The 20476-nt window shown below is 38.3% G+C and overlaps 1 long non-coding RNA gene across 6 annotated transcripts; it reads right to left on the minus strand.

Annotated features, from left to right (window-relative positions):
* Positions 1 to 1439: 1439 nt before the first annotated feature.
* LOC139965224 (uncharacterized) lies at positions 1440 to 20476 on the minus strand. 6 transcript variants are annotated; one of them, XR_011792174.1, is made up of 9 exons: positions 19820 to 20476; positions 18891 to 19059; positions 18065 to 18222; positions 13905 to 16746; positions 10505 to 10646; positions 10098 to 10303; positions 9102 to 9316; positions 4729 to 4807; positions 1440 to 3544 (listed from the first exon to the last, which is right to left on the minus strand). It is a non-coding gene; the product is annotated as an uncharacterized lncRNA (long non-coding RNA). The 6 variants fall into 6 exon arrangements; XR_011792177.1 differs by lacking the exons at positions 13905 to 16746; positions 18065 to 18222; positions 18891 to 19059; positions 19820 to 20476 and adding an exon at positions 13427 to 13597 and having other exon boundaries at positions 1514 to 3544; XR_011792176.1 differs by lacking the exons at positions 13905 to 16746; positions 18065 to 18222; positions 18891 to 19059; positions 19820 to 20476 and adding an exon at positions 13402 to 13595 and having other exon boundaries at positions 1514 to 3544; positions 10564 to 10646.

Raw genomic sequence — 20476 nt, forward strand, 5'->3', positions numbered from 1 at the left:
TTTAAATATTAGACACGAGCACTAATTCTCAACAGTTCTAGTGGCGCGGTTGGTAGTGATCTGGACGGGAGAGACACAGACAAACTCCATGTCTCCGGTTCGATCCCCAGACAGAGCATTGTGATTTTCTGTTCTTTTTCTTCTTCCATTCTGGACTTTGAAGTTTAAATATTAGAAACGACCACTAATTCTCAACAGTTCTAGTGGCGCAGTTGGTAGTGCTCTGGACTGGAGAGACAGACAAACTCCATGTCTCCGGTTCGAACCCCAGACAGAGCATTTAATATTTTTGCTCTTTTACTGATTCCTTTCTGGACTTTGAAGTTTAAATATTAGAAACGAGCATAATTCTCAACAGTTCTAGTGGCGTGGTTGGTAGTGCTCTGGACTGGAGAGACACAGACAAACTCCATGTCTCCGGTTCGATCCCCAGACAGAGCATTTTGATTTTCTGTTCTTTTTCTTCTTCCATTCTGGACTTTAAAGTTTAAATATTAGAAACGAGCATAATTCTCAACAGTTCTAGTAGCGCAGTTGGTAGTGCTCTGGACTGGAGAGAGACAGACAACTCTATGTCTCCGGTTCGATACCCAGTCAGAGCATTTAATATTTTTGCTCTTTTACTGATTCCTTTCTGGACTTTGAAGTTTAAATATTAGAAACGAGCATTAATTCTCAACAGTTCTAGTGGCACAGTTGGTAGTGCTCTGGACTGGAGAGACAGACAAACTCCATGTCTCCGGTTCGAACCCCAGACAGAGCATTTTATATTTTTGCTCCTTTACTGATTCCATTCTGGACTTTGAAGTTTAAATATTAGAAACGAGCATTAATTCTCAACAGTTCTAGTGGCACAGTTGGTAGTGCTCTGGACTGGAGAGAGACAAATTCCAAGTCTCCGGTTCGATTCCCAGACAAGCTCCATGTCTGCTGTTCATGTCCAGGCAGAGCCTTTTACTTTTCTACTCTCTGGAGGGAGTGGAAATATAAATATAAGAAACAAAGTTTTTCCAGAGGGAACCGAAATGGTGCAATTGGTAGTTCCATCGTTCAGTAAGCGATTGGTTTGGATTGCATCGGTTCAAGTCCCAGGTGAGTATTCGCAAAAGGAGTTCTGACAAGTGGATAAGGTGAATCCCGAAGGCGGGCGGTCCCCCTCCTCCTGACAGGTGGATAAGGTGAGTGCCGAAGGGGAGAGAGGGTAAAGGCGCAGACAAGTGGAGTTCGCCGCCACCCCCCCCCCTGACAAGGTTCACGCGCGGACAAGTGGAGCTCGCTGCCACCCCCTCCCCCCTGACTAGCCATTCAGGGGGTGAGGGAGTAGTGGAGAAAATCTTTTACAAAAACGACTAAGTCCAAACAGCAGGATCTTTAAATATTTGTAAAGCTTTTGAAACCAGTGGCCCACCTAATGGTCTAGTGTTAAAGACTTTTGCTTTTACATCTCAAGGTCCCTGGCTCAAACTCAACCTCTGCTTTTCCTTTTACAATACTCCAGTAAAAGGAAGAAAAAAAAGAGAGTGATGCTTGGAAATAACTTTTTTATTTTTAATGACAAATCAGTTCATGGACAGGATGTGTCTTCATCCCTCCCACCACATTTAATACCCTTCAACAACCTGTCCAGTAACAGGTTATCCCTTATCAAATACTAATCAAAACATGCAATACATCTTTCATAAACATTCTTAGTGATACCTGCATCTACTATTGAGATGGTTGGGTGACAACAGACAGTTTCTATAATGTTTCTATTGTTTATAATATCAGCCTGGAGTACAGTTATTTAATGATGCTAAGCAGTCACACGTACATATGGGATATGCCCTATGGCGTTTTACTTCACAGCAGGTGGCTATCCAATTTACACCGGTACATTCTTTTTGGACATTTTGTTTTTTAAACATTTGGAAGACCATTTTCACATGAGGGGAAAAAGAATGGATTTCTCCTAGATAAAAATAATAACCCCATCTTACTTTAGCCAGACAGGGCTTGAATCCATAGGTTTGCTTGACAATAAGTTCCCAATAAAAAGGAGGTGGCCTTCCATGGCTGATTGATGGTTCAGTTTACAATAATACCATGGCACCCCTGCTACCATCAATATCATTTTCTTGAACTTTCATTAATTAACTAAATCTGATTTTGAATTAGTTTTAGATAACTCTTTAACTTTTACATTTTTGCCCTCCAGCTTGAAAAAGGAAACGATACTACCATAGCACAAACAACATAAATGTGGAAAGGTTGCTTCCTTTCATTGCCGTCTCAATCACCCCCCCCCCCCCCCCGCTCCGACTACCACACCCCAAATTATATACACGAAGAGTGCATTATTGAAAGTTTCTTTAAATAAAGCCTTATCAGTAAACCTGTGCTACTGCAAACTGAAAATTCAATTCAAAGATTCTCCCTCTTCACTTTCATTTCTCCTTCTCGATCCTTCGCCTCACCACCCCCCCCCCCCCCACCCCTGGTCCTTCCAACTACCATAACTCCGGCCAATATCAAATTCAGTCACCTTAACATCCCCATAAAGTGTCAGTCTGTCAAGCACCACAATGTTTGTAGACCAAGAAATCAACAACCGAAACCCATTTTTAAAACTTTAAAGCCCCATCAAATAAAGATACTGTTTTTTTCTTCTTTTTCTCTAAACGAGATTAACACACAAACACCAAATCCAAAGTATAAAGAATTCCAATTCCCATTTTGAAAATTCTTCAATTTTTTTTTTGCCAAGCCATGTTAAAAAGTGAGTGTTATTCTTTTTGGCCTTCCCCCATCTTTGTGTTTGCATTGCAACAAGGTGTAGTTTTCTCTACTAAAAAAACCCAAATAAAACTTAAATAAAAGATGATGACAGCACATGCAGGAGAAGAGTGAGAGCCCTCCCAAATACTACTGGCTTATGAATACAAAAGACCTCACGGACACAGATTAAGGGTGAAGGAGTTACACCAATTTGAAGTTCGAAGTAACCTGGACTAACCCATTTGACCTGACGTGTGTCATTCCTGTGGTCTTATGATGGATGTTTATGAAATGTGATATATCAATCTGTGGGTGCCTCACCTGAATGTACCCGGAACCACGACATGCAATACATGCAGATATAATCATGTAACTGTATAATGCCAACACATACATACTGTAACAACAAAGACCAAAGAAGAGAGTAAAAAAAGAAAAATAACATGGTTGGTAAAAGATATCACTCCTATTCGTCTGCTGACATTCCAATGGGTATCCCACTTGATCCCAGAGAGACGCGATCTTTCGATCCTGTTTCCGACATCTTGGCAAATCTAGAGTTACTTTTCACCCACACTCCACCATCCATGCAGGAACCCACCAAAACCCCCCTGCGCGGCCAATTTATTCTGTTTCAGTTTCTCGTCCAAGGAGGGAATCTCTATATGGTTCAGCACTATGTCAAAGAAGAGTGGTTTGCACGGTGACAGCTTTAAGTCCACCAGCGGTTGATTGACCTTCAAACCGAGTTACGCCATTCCTTTGCTGATGGAAGGTTCATTGGAATCTGAAAATTAACGCAAAGAGGTTCTTGGTAAGCCATGGCCTTTTTTTTAAAAGTATTCTTGGGTGGAGGGTATTTTCTATGGGTGAGAGTAGTCGGAGGGTGGGGGAAGTCAATTCAATTAATTATGAGAAATGTCATTCAACTAGGAACCACATAAGGCCTATTCTCATCTTTGTAGTAAGTTTGTCAGCTTGAGCTACCTGACAGTTCACAAGTAGGGGGGTATATTGGAGTGGAATTTGAGATTTGATTCCCTGAATAGAGAAAGTTTACAAAAACTTGATAATTTGCAGTCATTTTTTGTTGTTGCTATCACAAACAGAAATGGATACCCACTTTCTATTATTTGGAGAAGACAGAGACTGGTTCAATCGCAGTCTACAAGGCCAGATAAACTCTTTTAATTTTGGCTTTCAATTTCTTTATTCTGACAAATTTCGATAGTACAAAAAAAATGGCATTCTTGATCGGGCTTTTGATACTTCCTTGTGATCCCTGGATATCATACATTCAGCTACGAGCAAAAATAACTGTTGTCTTTCCTGTCCACTACAATAATCCTATTGTAATATTTTCAGACCCTAAGGGCTCATAGGTCTCTCCACCCCCCCCCCCCCCAAAAAAAGGGGGTGAAAATGGGCAGTGCTGCTTACAACTGAATCAATCTTTTCACTCATTGTTTAACCAAAGAGAAAAATTTGGGAAAGAAAACAACAGATTATTAATATAAATGCCATATTTCTCTGAATCATTTTCTATGCTCTGATGGAAAACATTTGTTCCAGTAGCAGGGTTCAGTTCCCAGGTTCCAAATGGACTCGGCAGTTTAATCTGCATTTTCCTGACGATCAGACCCAAAAGAGAACATCGATATGTCTCTCCACCATTATCCCAAAGAAGAAACCTTTCAGAAACTCAAGGGTACTAAAGGGATTTCTTCCTACACAAAATTAACAGGGTAGTAGCAGGATGGTCTCTGCCTGATTCCCCCTCCCCCAACCCTATTTCTTTTCTTAATTTTTTGGTATTCATCCTTTCATATATAGTCCATATTGCATTTTGCCTTTTGAAAAACAAGAATCCTTAATCTTCATCCAAAGCAGCAAAAAGTTGATTTCCAAACACAGTAAATTGATTATTATTATTATTATTATGATTATTATTATATTATTATAAGTACATACCTAGAATGGAGGCCACCTGAGCAGAGTACTTCAAGCCGTTGATATCTTGCGCAAGAGTGTCCAATTCCTCTACCTCCACCTATCGATTAAATGAAACCAAAATCTAATCATGATGTCTTCCACATTCAGTTTTTTAGGGAGTGTCACTACCCGACAAGCCCTATAGGGTTTTTTAGTACACTTCCTTTCACAAGTTTGTTTCTTATCTCCTTCTATATGTCATACTTATGTTAAGATAGAACAAAATAAATAAATGAAATGAAATAAATGAATTAGTTACCCTTTTTTTTTAATTCGAGTAAAAGTTTTGTTTTTGTTGTTGTGGATATCGAATCAAAAGGAATTTAACCCCTGGTCGACCTGGCAGGGGATAATAAGTTTGTTTTTATAGAATAGACATTTTTTTTCTTGGAAAAGTTGTCTTTGTTCAGTCAGGGAATTGCTGGTAAATGAAGAATAGACCCATTTAGGTAAGGATTTTTTTAATGGAATGAGACTTAAAGTAGTAACAATTGTGAATACAGAAAAGGTTTGGTTTTTGAGTAGTGAGTTGTTACGACTTTGTATTTCAAGGGGAGGTCTTCAATCAAAGGGTCGTTCTCGAGGTTGTTTTTGTATAACTTGGTGTTGAATTCTTCAAGTCGGGTGAAAGTAGATTTTGTGTTTCTTGCACGGAGAACGTACAAGGTAGCAATATAGGGAGGGATTTTGAGTGCGAGTCGATAAGCTGTGGTGTGGATTCTGTTTAAAATTTGTTTATTGGGATTAAAGATGGTAAGCAGGGAGATGCTCCCGTAACTGAGAATCGGTTTTACTTTGGATTTATAGATTTGGATAATGGTTTTCGGAGGGAAGTTATATTTGTGTGAGAGGATTTGAATGGATTTAAGTTAGGACCAGCAGCGTCCTGCAGTTCTGTTATAATGTAGATTAAACGATAATTTGCTATCGAAAGTGGTACCAAGGAAGGTTGCATTAGGAGTAGCAGTGATTGAGGTGTTGAAATATTAATTTTGGAAATATGGTGTTGGTATTTTGAGTTTATTATGGAGAAATTGGCTAAGTTAGATTTTGAGGGATTTATTTTTGTTCTCCACATCGAGCACCAATTTTCGAGATGTGTAATTGCTTTTTTAATATTTAGTTCCGTCATATAGATTTTTTTACTGGTGCTCCAAATGGCTATGTCGTCAGTGTACTGTCTATAGTTGCATTTAGATAGGGGGAATGTTCAAATCATTAACAAATAGGGTGTAGGGGAGGGGGCTGAGAACAGTGCCCTGTGGAGTACCTGCACGAAGCGGAATAGGTTTTGATTGTTGGTTTTTGTAGCATAATTTTGCATTGCGCTCACTAAGGAAAGAGGAAAGTTAAGTAGTTAAATTCTTATGCCGTTGTGCCAAGTTTTGTCGAACGCCTTTTCGGCATCAAGGAAGAGGGCAGTGGTATCATGTTTTGTTATGAAGCCGATGCGAATTTCTTCGGAAAGGCGGAAAGTTTGGTTTATTGTAGATTTGTGTGCACGGAATTAGCCTGATTGGTACGGGCAAAGTGATTATTTTGCTCTAGGTGGGTTCTGGTGCAGCTTTCTATAATTCTTTCGAAAATCTTACCTAAGGCTGGCAGGAGACTAATTGGTTGATAGTTTTGCATTTTGGTGTGTCTTTACTTAGTTTCGGTATTAAAATCATTTTGGCGGATTTCCACAGGGTTTGGAAATAAGGAGTTTGTTTAATAATGGGAAAATATGAGAATTAATGAATATCGGAGGCCGACGGAGGGGAATCTTTTAGCATTAGGTCATTTATGTTGTCATGACCAGGGGAGGAGGCATTTTTGCATACTTAGTGGCAGTATACCAATTGTTTACATCTATTTCTTTGAGTAGAGGGATGTTTTTGTTGAGACATCCTTATAAGTCGGGGATAAAGCTGGTTGCATTACAGATAATTGTACGGTCTATTTCGTGTTGGAATCTGTTATCGTATGGAGGGCCATCTAAGATATTGAATACAGTTTTCAAGTACGATTCAATAAGCTTTATTTGGTCTTAAGTTTTTGTGATCAGGTTACCTACTTTATCTCTAAGGCATGGGTCTGTATTACTTGTGTTTGGGGTTGTTATGGGTTTATGATATTTTTAAAATTTTTTCCAAAAGTGTTTTGGGTTTTTGTCATTAATGATTGAATCGCATTTGTTTTGGACTCGGTTTTGGCCGACCGCCGATATTTGTCTATTTGTTTTTTAAGTTGGTTAATTTGGGTTTTTAGAGTTGGATCTGGGGAGATCATATAGGTTCTATGTAGGCGACGTCTGAGTTAATTAGTGTAAGAATATTCCTATTTAGTTTTCGGTTTCTGTTTTGTTTTTAAGGGGCAGTGTTTTTTGAAGGTATTGAAGATATGTTGGGCAATGCTGTCACTATATATGCAGATATAATTAGCTTGTCGTTGTGGTAATTGGGGATAGTGTTGTTTGTTACGAGTTCCTTTTAGCTCAAAAAGGAGTGGAAAATGGTCACTGATTAGGTCATCTTCTAGGATTTGAATAGAATGAGTTTTAGTTGCAGGTGGTTTGAGGTTATGGCGTAGTCAAGTAGTTCAGTATTATTGTTTATTGGGTTTATCCTAGTTTTGGTATTTTGGTTAATTATTGTTAAGTTGTGTTTATCACATATTTCTTAGAGGGATATGCCATTTTCAGATATTTTGGTGCTACCAAAAATGATGTGGTGGGTATTTAGATCTCCTAGTAGTATTGTATTTTTTTAGAACTTTGTTTTATTGTGGATATGGGCTCATTTGGGGACTATAAAAGCCAATAATGTGGAGAGGTTTATTGTCTCTTTCCAGTACAATTTCAATTGTTTGTTTGGGTTGGGTTTGGGAGGAGGGTGGCTTTGAGGATATTTTTTTTTCAGCAATAAGTACTCCTCCCATAGACCGAGAGATATCGTGTCTGAAAGTTTGGTAACCAGGGATGCTAAGGTGGGAATTTGTATTTAGTTTAGTTTCGTTTAACGAAATGATATCCGGGCAGTGGTTGGTGAATATACTAAGTAGGAGGCTTAATTTTGGAAGGATACTGCTGATGTTTAGGTGGAGGAACCTGACCGAAGGAAGGAGTGTGCTTGTCATGTAGGTGATTGAGGAGGGCCAAATATTGAAAGTTGGTGGAGATGTTCCATAATTACAGTTTCTGGGATTTTTAAGTTTAGGTGTTTTAGTGCTAACATGGTGGCGTGACTGGTAAGGTCGTCGGATTTAATATTACTGTCGGCTTTTTGGAAGGTATATTGTACTAAGTCAATTACGAAGGTTGCGATATAAAGTTTTTCTTCAGTGGCGATTTTATTTCTTATTTCAATTTTAGGGGTTGATTTGGTTACATTCGCGTAGGTTCTTTGTTCTTGTTGTTTGTAATTAGCTTCAGTTTTAGCTTCTTTAAATTTTGGGCATCCTTTGTAAAGGGCGGCATGAGTCCCTGATCAATTGGCACATTTTGTGTTTTCTTTTGGTTTGGGACAGTCTTCAACTCTGTGGTTTTCGCCACATCTGAGACATCTGGTTTGATTTTTGCAAGTATGCTGGGTGTGTCCAAAAAGTTGACATTTGAAACATTGAGTGATTTGGGAGGGGGGGGGGGGGGTTCGTGGTATTCTTCTGTTTTGTGTTTATAGTATCCTAAGTAGAAACCTTGTTTGATTAGGGATTGTTGAGGCTCTTGTTCTTCAAACATTATTTTTACTTTCCAAGTTGGATTGTTTGTGGCATGACTAATGAGTCTTTAAGTTGTATTGGGGGTGTATTCTTGGTCTTTGAGTTCCTGTTCAATATCTTTGATTTGAATCTCAGGGTTTATGCCACAGGGTTCTATGGAGAAGTTTCTTTGTCTTACTTTTTGGGGGATTCTTGGTTTGGGGTTGCCTAGTTTAGTCCATGGTTTCAGGAGGATATTTGCAGATTTAGGGTCATGGGGGTGATTAGGATGATGTTACTACGAAGACGGTTTATATTTGAGATCATGGCATTTGGTTTTTCTTCATTGATTAGTTTAGCAAGTGTTATTGTGTTTTTTGATAGTTCTGGTAAGATTCCTGATACAGTGATTGTTTGAGCGGACTTTTTGGTGGTTGGTTTGGAGTTAGGAGATGGGTTTATTTCAACGGAGTTTGGACTTTGTCTTTTTCTGCTATTTTTGTACAGGGATCCAGTCATTAATGTCTATGCCAAAATCAGAGAGGTTTAGGTTTTCGACTAGGGGGGCGGTTATACTGTAGGTGGGTAAGGGGTTGTCATATTGGCAAAACAGCCCCTCCGTACAGGTTTTAAATGGCTTCTATACAATGAAATTGATCATAGACTTCACTTACCAGAAAGAATTAGTCTCCAGCCTAAGACGGCAGACGGAAAGAATAGGAGCTCCTTTTGAAGAGACACACTATGAATCGAAAGTGTACTCGGAAGCGTTGTGTTGGTATCCAAGGACGCGTACGTTTTGTAAATGGCGGGTAAGTAATAGAGTGAAGGATGATGGGGTGGCGCTATGTCAAAAAGCTAACTGCTGACAAACATAATCCTCAGATCCCTAATGAAAGGAGAGGAATGCAAAAGAAATTAGCCAATTTTCTTCAAAGTAAGTCTCGTACATTTAGCACTAAACATTAAACACTAATAAGCAACTAATTCTAACAAAGTTTAGGCTATGATTAAAACTTTACTGGTGGAAACATAAGAAAATATATATTAAATTTTTAGGAACCTTTCCTTCTTATGATTAACCTTGACTGTATATTGCAGCTTTCCAGCTTAGCTGGTGTTTTACCATCAAATCAGCTCATCTTTGAGTATTCTGATCTTGACAACAATCAACTGTCTTTTTAATTTACCACAACCCAGACCACACTAATTGGCAACTCTTTCCAACAATCTAAGGCAACAATTATCGATTTAAGACAACCAAATTACTAACTACAAAATGACTCAGGCACCAGGTCTCATCAATTTAGCACAAACAGACCACACTAGTTAGCAACTCATTCCACCAAACTAAGGCACAATGTCTCTTTAATTTATCACGAAACAGACCACACCAAATACCGACTGGTTCCAACAGGCTAAGGCACAGTGTCTCGTAGGTTTAGCACAAAAACAGACAACACCAAATACCGACTGGTTCCAACAGGCTAAGGCACCGTGTCTCGTACATTAAGCACAAAAACAGACAACACCAAATACCGACTGCTTCCAACAGGCTAAGGCACCGGGTCTCCTACATTTAGCACTGATCTTGACAACAATCAACTGTTGAGAGGACAAGACTGATGTTCATGATACTGGCTCACACTGATGTTTCCCTTGAATCTTACTTTTTCTCCAATTTCTGTTAAATCACCTTGAGATAACATTTCCAGATCTCTCTGCAGAGGACAGGCTTGAAGGATCTTCTCATTTTTGGTGGAGTTTATGATCTTTCAACCACTTGTTCTAAACCTGATCCAGCTTCATTACAGACATCCATGACTCAAAATTTTCCTGACATTTTCTTCATCTTCTTCTTTCACCTGAGACAGTACTGTAAAAGATAAGATTTCATATATTGGAAAGCAGATACTGTAGACATTGCAACTAGACTCATTTTTATCCACTCCCTCCCTTCCTCCCTCCCCCTGACTACCTAAACAACCCTGACTGCTGCCTCATTGATATAACTACTGTATGTATAAACAAATGTACATCATTGTGGTTTAACGGCAGAAATAAACGAAACAAATACCAGAGCTTAAATATTTCTGTGTTACTATAGTAAACTGCATATCCAAACGGATACATTACAGAATCTTCAATGTCTCAGAACTCCAGCAGGATGTTAGTCTGTTCATAGAGTCTTCTTGTGAATCAGTGTGGCCAATGCAATGCTGTAAAGACAAATATAAAAGCAATATGTATATATATACCTACAGTATGGTGTGAAATAAATTTTAGTAATTTTTTTAGTAGTTTTACATAAGATCATCTTCCAGTTTGCGTATGCAGATACCTTTCCGATGAAAGTTTACAAACATGAATAAACTGTACCTCTTTTTGTTACTAAGTGCCTGTTTATTTTTAATACTTGCAATATATGACTTATTAATGAACCTTACTAGACATTACTATCAAACCTACATATGGAGTACTTCACAAACTGCCAAAACTTCCTTTGATGTACATTGTTCACTATAACAGTCAAGCCAATAGTAAGGAATGAATTGAACACAATTTTGAGAACATTTCATCAGCCAAACAAGTTTTTGAGAGCATGTACTAGTTTAAACAAACTTAGCAAGCACATTCATGAAGAACTGGAAAATTGAAAAATTTCTGAAATAAACATCATTCTTGAAACAAGAAACTTGACAAGTGAAATAAGGACCGACACTTAAGCTACAACATGTACACTTAGCAGAGATCAAAACTGGCTTTTCGGCCTTACACGTGTACCAACAACATATTGGTATATTCATGGTAAACCCTCATGTGCTTCCATGACTTCTAGCACCTGCGTAATAATATTCTATATCAACAAGGACAGAGATACTATATATTGTACTTATCTCTCAATACTCTTAATATGTGTTTACCATGAGCTGTGTTCCTCACAACTTAATCAATGTTTTCAAATTAAAAACCAAATTAAAGACAATTACTCAACAATGAGAGGTCGACTTAGCAAAGTTTGAATTCAGTTTAATAATAATCAAAGTTTCAGTGAAACAGTTCTGTTGACTATAAAATCATGCCTTAAGGCATCAAAAGAAGTCTATGATCTGATAAAGATATGCCAAGAGTTGGACCAATACTGTTAAGCCTAGCTTCAGGTCAAAATTATGCTAGTTGATCAAATTAATATATACATGTATATCAATTTAGTTGCCTACGCTAGGTAACATCTGCTTGCATGGAGAGTTTTCTCCATACTTGAACCATCACCAACATCAGTTAGACCACAGAGCTAGGCCTAAGTGCTTGAGAATTTCATTTTACAAAGTACCGTTGCTTGTATAACAAGCCTAGGATAAGTTAGTTTGTCCTGATCTCTATCTAACCTCCGCTTTGGTAATGCTAGCCTAGGTTTTCCCATTTTCATTTGGTGGTAGGCCTAGCTGGGGCCATTTGTTCCCTCCCCTAACACATTATTTTCCTCCCACTAAAAAGTTGAGTAACTTACTTTCCCTTCACCATAGGGGAGTCAAGTACGATGTCATGGGAGTTAACTAAGGTTTTTCATGGGAGGCATATTGGCTAGACTATGTGGAAAGAATAGATGTTGTAAGTGGAATAACTGTAGGGAAAGATTTAAGGGAGAAAGGTGTCATGTTTCCTTGTTTAGGTATATGAGTTCTTTAAGCAATCAAGTAGAACACAGTCGACGTAAAGTATTAACAAATAACATGTTATAATTTATTATATTATTATTATAGAAAGTTGTGATAGTATGAAGGAAAATAGAGAATGTGGTCAGGTACCTTACTGTACTTGTGTAACTGTTCAGTGATTGAAAGATGAAAAGTGTTTGTGAATAGGCCCGTTTGTTTGTATGCGAACATGGGGTAATTAACATGCGTGGAATCCATATTGGTTATGGGTTGTATGGCATTCATTGTGGGAATGAAACATAGAAACTTTAGCTTATAGTATAAGTATTGCCTTCCTTGGATCCTCCCCTAAAATTGTTATTTTCCCATTTACCAGTTTCTTCAATTACTACAAGTGTCTCTTTGAAATATGATCCTTTCTTTCACCAAACTCTCTTAAATCACAAGATACATTTACTACGTACAGTTGCTTCACTACCTAAATGAATTCTTTCCACAGCCAAGCTGTCTTTCTTTTCTCCCCTGAAAAACCGTTTGTTTTAACCCGATAAAAATAATTTAATATCTAACAGGAGCCGGCCTGTCATGATGGGAAAAAAAAGCAATGAGAGAGAGCTTTCATCCTAAGCTAATTTGTCCGGTTGCAAGTTAGTCTCTTGAGAATGTGCTACTGTTAAGTGCTAGATGGCATAGCCTAGGCTATGGTAGGCTACTCTGGTAGGAATTTAAAGACAATTAATTACAAAGTGGCTATTCTTACGACTAGTCGTAAGAAAAATTTGTAAATAAGGATGCGCAGTTGCTTTAACATGGCTATTTTTACGACTAGGAGTACTATTTTTACGACTAGGAGTAACAATAATTTCCGGTTAGGGTTAAGATTAGGGTTAGGGCTAGTGTTTAGGGTTACCCCTACTACATGCGCAGTTGCTTTATTTACTTTACTGCGCTTGAATTCGCCGATGTTGTAAGAATAGTTTATAAATTATTGTTACAACTAGTCGTAAGAACAGCCACGGCCAATTAAGTTAGGACTACTCTTACTGTACTAGGCTAGCCTTAACCAGAAAGTAATTAGGCCCAACCAGCTAGGTCTAGTATTTTGTCGGGAGATATAAAGTGACTTACTTTACTTACGTAAATTGTCTAGTGAATATCATAGTAGGCCTAGCCTAGGCCTAGGTTAGCATTCCAACTTACTATAGACGCCAGTGCCTACGTGAGCTAGCCTATCGTTAGGCCTAAGCGATACTATTATATGATTGGCTAGCCTAATTTCTCACGCTCGCTGACTCAAACAATGTGAAGTACTAACTTGCTCCACAAAACTAATGAACAACCTTCGCCATTCAAATTCGTTGGCGGTTACTACCCGTACAGAATAGGCTACAAATTACAATTACGTATGAATTGTTAGCCAACAGCTGCCAGGAAGCGAACTGCTCGTGCAAGTTTTCATGAGCTTTATATACAGATCATAATTCGCGCTCCTTAGCTTAAACTTTGACCGAATGAGTAACTGCTACCTATTCAGTTACCATATGAACTCTAATGACTATGTAGAAGGGTACTATAATGCATCTTGCCCGTTCCAAATAGTTCTTGACCAACTAAAATAACCACTACTTCATCAGTTCTTAAATTAATGTACCGGGACCTGAAAAAGTTAGGCCCTAATCAAGACTAGCAAGCCTTGGACCACCTAACCAATGGGTCATATGAATTCTTAGCATGGGCGTCAGCAGGTTTCAGAAAGTGAGGGGGACACTATACTATATAAGCGGAGCGCCACCATTGCATGGTTGGCGCGTAGCGTACCAGAAAATTTTGGGTACATAAGACCCCCTAGATCGCAGGAGACGGCCTTCCTGAGTCGTTTTAAGTTACATCAGATCCAGATCTGTGAGGAGAAATTTTGTCTCACAAAACTAAATTCCGACAGAAAGTACTGGTAGAAAGATGCCGTTCTGACACCAAGGGAGACGAATTACACAGCGTCCATCTCAAACGAAATATTGAAAAAGTGGCGCCGTCACCTCCGGGATGAGTGGAGTGGTATATATAATACATGCATGTAGGTGCGAGAGTTGTTATATGCCCAGGTACTTTAATAATAATAATCAGAAAAAGGCACCGCGCGCAGAGCGTGTGTAGCGCCTAGCCGGTGTGACAGTACAGAGTGTCCCCTGTACAAAGTGTCTCCGCGGACACTTTGTACCAGCATATTTAGTCCGGTCGGACATTATCTGCTGAAAATTGTGTCCCACCCTCACAGCAAATATAGTCCCACCGGACGAAATGTCCTGGTACAGAATGTCCGCAAATACTTCATAGCATATTTTGTCCCGCATAAAATTTAAGCATTTCGACATTCAAAAGGCAATTGAGTTCATTATATCAATAATTAGAGCAGATGCATACATATTTAGATGTTAGAGGAAATACAACGGCAACTACATTGCGTTCATAGTCATCTTTACAGAGGGAGAGATAGTATAAACCTAACTTCCTCCCCAACGGAGGGCGGGTACGGGATAGGGAATGCAACAGCTACAACAAAAAATGATAATTGCAGAGGTAAAATATTACGAACTTTAGGAGTCCAAACTTCATTGTTGCCGTATTTCCCTAACACACAGTGGGTAAGTTTTGGCAAGTATGGTAACTGTACTTCATGGGTCTACGAGAGTTGCCTAGCCAATATGAAATTTCATCCGTGCGTAAAGCTCATTATAGGACGGGAACCGAGGGTGTTTTCAAGTTACATCCTAAACGAAATCGGCAACGCTGTATACAAAACTCAGGCCCATGCACATAATTTTGAGTGCAAGGATAAGGGGGGGGGGGGGAGTTGGGATGGTAAGTTATCGAATTTGTGTCCTGGGGAGGGGTCTTCTTAAGTCTGTGACCTATCTGTGATGAGTTCCAAAATATTTTTGTTTGCTAATAACAACCATGAAGTAGCTGGAAGATACTTCTCTGACCTTGAAAATGTCAACACTGCCCCAACCCTCTCCGTATGGGCTTGACACCTATTTATTGACTTTCATTACTACTTTATTGTTTACTTTTTTACCCTTCTTTATTTTTGTCACTCAATCGTCGAGTCAAGGTTTTCTCCCTCTCAACAGGGTGGAAGGCTATTTCCCCACCCCTGCCCCCTAAGCCCGTTGTGATGGCCATGCGCGAAGCAAATCTTCATTTGTATAGACAAATGGCATTCCAGGCAATTCCAGTGATAAAGGTTCGTTGTTTCTTATTATGAATGTTTCTTATTGGACAAAAGTGGTTCAAATTAGAAAAGATATATTAGAATGATATCCTCTTCAAAAGAGCTGCAAAACATACAGGAAACAAAACAAAGCCAAACAAGGGAAAGAATAAAGCAAATAGGACAGAGCAGGATGCAATATGCTAGATTTTTTGTCTCATCATGTTTCTCACACTTTAAATATGTCATTCTTGTAGAGAAAAGTTTGTTCAAAGAAAGTTAATATAGTAAAAATCAAAACATGAAATTGGATGATAGTCATGCACAAACACAATATTCTGAATCTATATCAGACTGGGCAAAGAGTGAAAAAATGATTATACATGGGATCAGGGAGCCAGGAGCCGAGGGGGGGGGGGGCGCTGTCTGTACATACTATTTTTAAAATGGCATCCTATATCTTTTCATAGCATGGTTAACAATAAAGAATCTCAATAAATAGTATTGATAATATACTAACACATCATATATATTTAAGTGATATGGCCGGTGTGTATCGGTATATAGCATAACGAGTGGTGGTTGTGGAATGAGAAAATGTCCCTCTGATGTTGTGTGCCCACCCTCACTTCCTACCCCCTGCATGGGGAAATTTAACTGGAATGATGACTCTCCCTTTGTAGCTCTGATGCAACTAAAGATAATCCATGCTTTCTAGAGCATCCTTCAAGCAGGGAGGTATTGCTTGATTAGAATGATATACTTCTGTCACTCTTCTTCAAACAATATGTACTTGAAACTCTCATAATCCACATGAAGAACATCCTCTTTAGAGTTTGGTAAAAGACCTCAATAAAACCATGCAGAAGTTTCCCTATTAGAATTCCCCCTTTGAACTGCTTTCCACAAACAGTAGGATTACCTATAAAATGCTTTAATGTGCAACTTGATACCGTCAAAAGTTAAATCTTGATTGTAAATTACAAATAAAATAGCTGATTCTCATGTATCCAACAGGTTTTTCGTTAAGACTTACACAGAAATCCATAACAGCAAAAGTTACAACAGGAAGCAGAATATGGTCGGTTATATGTTTTACTATGAGAACTTATCTTGAACACAATTTCCAGAACCAAGAAACACGCCTTCGTATTTGTAATTTAATGAAGTAATGAGGTGATATAGAATTTCGAGCGTCACAACCCTTCACCTTGAACTGCAAATATATGGATTTCCACCGAACGACTGGCAGTGAAAAGTCAATGGCCTGACTTTGCTTAAACGTATAGCAGCCGACGAATTTTTCTCTCATGATATGTTAGAGTGAAAGACAAGATTATTGTCGGTAACAAGTTCACTGCCAAGAAAATCGTCTAGACATGTCTTCTGTTAACTTCATACATACTCCCTCCATTGGTGGTCAGAGATGAGATATCAGTACAACCAAATCTGTGCAAAATAAAAGTTGAAAGCAATATTATGAGTAGTGAATGCCACACTGTAAGTCATATATAAAATCAATTTTCATCTTGAAAGGTTATGTGTAAGCTCCACTACAAAGATAATTAACATTCACCATATTGGTTAAGTGTAGACTGTATAGTGTACAACTGAACTATGCTTAGGCATTGAGTTAATTGGATGATCTTTTATTGTGACACCTACATGTTTATGGGATTACTGGCTCCATTTTTTTAATTGGAGATTGCATGTCATAATTTTGGCGCTATATTGTACAGTTCACTACCAAACCTGAAAAGTTTTAACCACATGAGCCAATACAACATTTGTGACATATTAATTAAATTTAATATCAGAAATTTATCAAATTAGATTAAGCTAGGATACAACAGAAGTTTGATGACTTTTGGTGCTCTATTGATGTATGTGTGCATGGTATGACTGTTTAATGCCGATCAAACATTAATTGTCCTGAATCAGGATCCATAGGGGTTCAAAACACCCTCTGTATGACACAAATGCAAAAACAAATAATGCTAGCTAACCATTATTATGGTAAAATGTACTATTATACATCATTTTGCATCAAGAGACCTAAACATTGCCTTATTTTGCCAAAGAAAAAGGGGTCCCTCTCCCAGGTTTCAGGAAATATCCCCCACCACACACACAAACACATTTAGCAATTTTCCACAACGGACCTAACAGAGAAATGGTACCTCAGTTGATACATTATCTCTCTTATCTTGTCGAAGTTCCTGTCAAAGCAGCCAAGTAGTAATAAGTTCACACTTTCTAAACAGAAAAGTTCCCTGTGGTTACAATATCAAACTGTCCAACACCTTTTTGAAAAACAACACACAATAGGTGGTGTCTAGCTGTGGAATGTGGTCTTAATTATTTACTCATCATTTGTTTGAACAAATAAACTGTGTCTGCTGCAGTGAAACATGTCCAGCCAAAATCACTTCTTGGGGATGTAAATCAAATGACGACAATTGTCAGGCTATATGCTACTTAAGAACCAGGTGTGGAAACTTTGCAAGTAAATATAGGAACAAAAACTACTTACATATAAACTTGTTAATGGGGACTTAACCTGCAAAGATTTACAGTACACTTTCTCGGTTCTCACCTACCTTCGTGACCTTTCAGTATGCTTAATACCTATTTGGAAATAAGTTATCCTCAAACACAGCATTCTGCCATGCACTACAAGTTATTTGCATGGTACAAATAACAGATATGATGCCATTCATATTGGAACTAACTACAGAAAATTATTCACTTTTTAAGACATGCTTACCTCATCATCACATCAGTAATGAAATAAGAAGTTGATGCTGCAGTCTTGTCAGGCACTGCCTTAGTCTCAGGCCACTTTGAATAGAAGTCAGACAGTGTTATCATGTACAGTCGCTTGGCAGCTGTCACTGGTAGAGGACCAATAAGATCAACACCAACCTGTTAAGAAAGAAGACAGCATTTAGTTGCTAATTTAATTTTTTTTTTGCAAGTTGCAGGCTTTGCCTTGACTGTTGTTCTATTCCATTGCTTCATTCTGTACACAGATCTCGATAAAAACAGTGGGATATCTGATCGAAACAGGGTGTTGGTGGATTTAGGCCAATTATTTTTACCTTGCAAACATAAAAATGTAACTTACACCATACTGTACCATATATTTACAATCGCTTCAACCACTAAACCAGAAAAATGATACGCCACTTTTTGCAACTTACAATTATATGCCTATATTGATGGTTGCTCTGCAGTTAGGCCAGAGTGTGGCTTAAAGGTTTGCTGTATAGGCCCTAAAAATGCCAAATTTTCACTATGGACAAAATTCTGTAAGTATGTTTATTTCCCTGGAGGAAATTTACCTCACTGGGACATTCAATCATCTTGTGTCATCATTTAGAATGTCTGAGCACAATTTAAAGGGTTATTACCCCCAGGAAAGTACTTTTTGAAAACTTCTAGCAATTAAAGTGGCCAAAATTTAGGGCCAATACAGACTACCTTTAAACTTGTAAATGTTTAATTTGTCCAGAAAGAGTGACATTAACTAAACTAAACCTTCACTGCATACTGCGGACATCCTGTGCAATTAAAACAGATTGAATATTTACCTGTTTCCATAATCCAGTTACAGGAATGCTATGGAGACTTGTTCGTAGGTCTACAGGACAATGACGCTTTGACATCCTGTTGAACATAACTTGTTACATCAACGTTGATCGTTTTCCAATAGAATCTAGACATATCTGTTGTCTGGTTTATCTATGCAAAGATGAATACCTTCAAAGAGATGAGAAAATTCATGATCATGGAGATATCATTTTTTTTTGCCCCCCCAAACAAAAAACAGAAAAAAAACCAAACACACACAAATATATGGGCTGAAGTGCCTTAAAATTGAATTACAACTCTATATCGGCTTTTGAAATGGAATCCCATTATTTTACATATTGCATGGCCACTATTTAGGTCTACAGATATCTTAAGGATTTTTCTTCTGCAGTGAGGTTTGGCATGTAGAGAATATGCCACACCTAAAAAAGTACTATCAGGCCTTCAATATCTGTTCTTACCAACCAAAATTAAATAGCCTAGAAGTAGGCTAGGCAATATGCTATAGTCCAATAATTGCATTTTATAGTGTCCCATGCATGCAAACCAGACTAGCTCTCTAAGCTTTAGTGATCTGTTGTCATCTTTTATGATAGGCAGTGCGATAAAAGGTAGAAATTTATAATAATTTTCACAAAAATTTGTTAAGACAATTGGGTAAACAAAACGTAAAGAAATGGGCCCTAATAACTTTGTTCATGCACTTACAACTTTGCTCAAGCATACAACTGACTATAATGTTGCATTAACAATTGCTTGACTTTTGCGAATGAGTTTTTACAACTAACCAAACGTGGTAAAAGAATATCATGATTTGTGCACCAATCAGTCCTAGAGGCCTGGTTATAGTTTAACTGTGGAATGGCCGTTCGCCATTTAACAACCAATACCATATTGTGTATCCTATACTGTAAGTTACAGACATTACCTTATAGATGTCACTAGTCAGTATGAGCTGCCTCGATTTGGGCGAGTTGAGAAGCCCTAGATTGCAAAACTTTCCTTCAATTTCGGTACGCAAGAGTTCCATTTTCAGCCAGTCTGAAAGACTGACTTTGTCTCCGTAAGATCCTTCTCTGTTTTATTCTTGTAAACCCACTTGGATAGCTCTCATCTCTTAGAATATCCGAAATTTGTCTCGCGTTTTCTGCTAGCTTTTCCATTTTTAGTTGTCGCACGACTTTACTGCTAAATATACGGAAGCCGAAATGCGACAGTTTGCTAATAATACGGATACTGACAGAGTCCATTACTAATTAAATTTTTGCTACTCGAACGTGCATACTAATGCGGACATAGTGTTCAGGGGGACACAATTTACAACAAAATATGCGACCAACAAATAATGTCCCCCTCGTTTCATCATAGCATAAACTGTCCTGTGAGACAGTCTGTACCAACTGGCCTTGTATAAAAGGTCCGGGAGACTAAATGTACTGGTAAATTTAGTATAAACTGTCCCAGTGGGACTGGGACAGTATATACTGAATATGGAATATTTGCGACAGTTTGTACTGCTACACCGGCACTCAACAATAAAGATCTACCATATCCGGCGAATACATGTAGCCTTAATTACTTAACC

The sequence above is a fragment of the Apostichopus japonicus genome, chromosome 3, assembly GCF_037975245.1.
Source record: "Apostichopus japonicus isolate 1M-3 chromosome 3, ASM3797524v1, whole genome shotgun sequence".
In the NCBI taxonomy this organism is placed as follows: Eukaryota; Metazoa; Echinodermata; class Holothuroidea; order Aspidochirotida; family Stichopodidae; genus Apostichopus; species Apostichopus japonicus.